Here is a 2947-nt window from a genome sequence, read left to right as displayed (position 1 = left end):
GCTGGGCCCTGTGCTCACTGATGGGGGATCAGCAGCTGTGTCTTCTCATGCCTGGCAGAGTCCCCTGAGCAGGGACCTTTGTGTGGTCTCAGCAGGTGCTTCCTCCAAGGGCTCTAAAAAGAAGGAAAGCAGCCTCCATCATCCGCAGCCTGAGGTGTGAGGTGAACTCTAGCACCAGGGTGTAGGGAGGGGCTGAGCAGTCACTGGATGGACACAGATTTACATGAACAGCCCCTCCTCTGGCAGAGGGTGAAGAAGAAAAGGGGGCCTGGGGCAGCCCAGCCCCACTGTGGGTCAGGGCTGTGTGCACATGGCCTGGATCTCTGTCCTCCTCATGTTCCTCTTTCACTGCACAGGTAAGGACAGGGCTGGGGGCCAGGATCAGTTTTCCAACCAGGGTCATCCCCTCCGACTCAGATCCCCATGATCTTCTCTGTAGTGTCTGCTCCATCACCCATGAGGGTCTGTGTTTTTGCAGGTTCCCTCTCCCAGCCTGTGCTAACTCAGCCACCCTCCCTCTCTGCATCTCTGGGAGCATCAGCCAGACTCACCTGCACCCTGAGCAGTGGCTTCAGTGTTGGTGGCTACAGGATGTACTGGTACCAGCAGAAGCCAGGGAGCTTAACTAAGAGCCTGTGAGATTATTGTTAATAAGATTTTAAATACATATCTCAAAAATCCACCATGTGATCAGTGAAACAATATTTAACACCTAAACCTCAAATCCCACTAAGGACCATGGAGGGAAAAAACATGAAGAAAGTGTGATGGGTTTATGAGCTCTGTATCCACAGAAGAGATGATCCTGCACTGGGGAAAGTGCATGAAGGATGCTGAGACATAATTATCTGAGGATGCATGTGCTGGTCTCGGCTTCATTCTAAACAAATGTGTCATTCCATGAACCTTGCAGCTGCAAAACTGGCATACTTTATGCTCCATTCACTTTTTCAATAGGAACTATACCTTTAGCTAATCATTAGGGAAATCAAAACACAAATCAGTTTATATGAGAGCAGTTGTAATCCATTTCTTTAATCTACAAGAATTTTGGAACTATTGTATATTGACAACAGCTGAGATTGGATGGTGAGTACAGGGTGTGCATTGCACTGTTCTCTGTAGTTGGTGTGACATCAAGAAAGTCCACAATGGAAAAAGGGACCCTCATACACTCTTGGTAGGAATGGAGATTGGTGCAGCTGCTATGGAAGACAGTGTGGAGGTTCCTCAAAAAATTAAGAATAGAAATACCNTCCCCAGAGCTTCCCTGTCCTGGGTCTGCCCTCAGCCTGACCCCACCAGGGAGCATGCTCTTTCCTGTCTCCTGCTGGAACATTTGTGTTGAGATTGTAGGTTTAGGAGTCCCTCTATTGTCTTTCCAAATCCTCCCCTCCACAGCCCAAGTCTTTATGGATGATGTCCTATTTCCTTCACAATCACATCATGGAGGTGATATATTTCAGAACAAGTGTTCTGAGCTTCAAAACTGCTGACAATGGGACTGGGGACATTGCTTGGGGAGGGGGCTGTTCTGTACCTTTGGGACATTTGGAAACATCCTCTTCAGTCTACACATCACATGGCATTTGAGCCTTCTCTTTAAATCAGGATACAGAGAAACACCTCCAGACTTTTCTAATTATTCCCTGTGTGGGGGGGTGGTGTGGGACACATCACCCCAATATTATAACCACTGGGTTTAAAGGACATGTTCTCAGCTATTGGGGGGCTTTGGCTTGAGTCCTGTTTATGCCATTCAGGTGGATGGAGACTAGATGCGTGGTCTCTCTCTGTGCTTCTGTGTTCCCATCTGTTAGACAAAACAGTTACACGGACTTACATGACATCAGAGTGCCTAGGGCCCAATTACATTGACTCTCTCATCAGCCAGAGGGCGGGATACATTTTAAAACCAGACTATGTGGGCAGTTACAATTTTGGAATTTTCTGCAATGCATATGAGTGTGTATCAGGTGTATCTTCGTTTATTCTCTGAGGGACGGTTTTACAAGCATGGGATACAGAGATGGACAAACACATGAAAAGGTCTGTAGTCTTGGAGTCTGTGTTTCTGTATGGGTCCAAGAGAACAGACAAGAGCAGGAGGTGCATGTGAAGTGAATTCTGAGGACAGAAGACTACCTCCATGAGCAAATGAACTGCGTAGTGCAAGGTAGTTGTTTGAAGGTCTTCTCACATTACACGTAACTTGGAGTCTGTATGATCATCAGGTGTCACAGGACACTAAATACAGAGCTCACAATCCATCATGTGATCAATGAAATTTAATACTGAACTCCTCAACCGACTGTCCCATAGAGGACCCTGGTGGGAAAACTCATGAAGGAAGAATGACAGGTTGGAAATCTCTGTGTGAAGAAGACAGGATTCTGCACTGGGGACGTGAGTGATGGAAGCCATTGAATAATTGTCTGAAGATGGGTGTGCTGGTCTGGACTTCCTTCTACTCATATATCATCCACAAACCTCACGGCTCCACACATAGGATGTCTTGTTCCTTCTTCATTCCTTCAATTGGTACAATAATTGATTAACAATTCCAGTGATTACAACGCACATGCATTTAAGTGAGAATAATTAAAATCCATGCTCTTATGTGCAAGAGTTTGGGGCCATTAAATGCACATTCACGCTAAAGCAGATACTGCTGAAGGGATATGGCAGGTGGATGTGTATCCACAGTAACTGAGGGAGTAGGATCAGGGATACAGAGGGTGGAAATTAAACAAGAGGAGCCCTATTGATGATGGTGGTTGTGGGGTGATAGGGGCATGCAGATCTGTGAACTGTTCTCTACAGTTTTGGTAATTTCAATATTGTCATATTTCATTCTCTAGTCCTGTCATGATGTGCATATGCGCTGCTATTAAGAGCCCCTCAAATGTGCCCAGATGTGTGTTTTCACTGAGATCTCAAGTTTAAG

General features: G+C 46.0%; 1 long non-coding RNA gene across 1 annotated transcript; it reads left to right on the top strand.

The window, feature by feature from the left end:
- The first annotated feature begins 31 nt into the window (after positions 1-31).
- On the top strand, positions 32-745 carry LOC109378664 (uncharacterized). Its single transcript, XR_002123035.1, has 2 exons — positions 32-356; positions 479-745. It is a non-coding gene; the product is annotated as an uncharacterized LOC109378664 (long non-coding RNA).
- Positions 746-2947: the final 2202 nt, after the last annotated feature.

The sequence above is a fragment of the Hipposideros armiger genome, unplaced genomic scaffold, assembly GCF_001890085.2.
Source record: "Hipposideros armiger isolate ML-2016 unplaced genomic scaffold, ASM189008v1 scaffold_2409, whole genome shotgun sequence".
In the NCBI taxonomy this organism is placed as follows: domain Eukaryota; kingdom Metazoa; phylum Chordata; class Mammalia; order Chiroptera; family Hipposideridae; genus Hipposideros; species Hipposideros armiger.
This window is presented reverse-complemented; position numbering and strand designations above follow the sequence as displayed.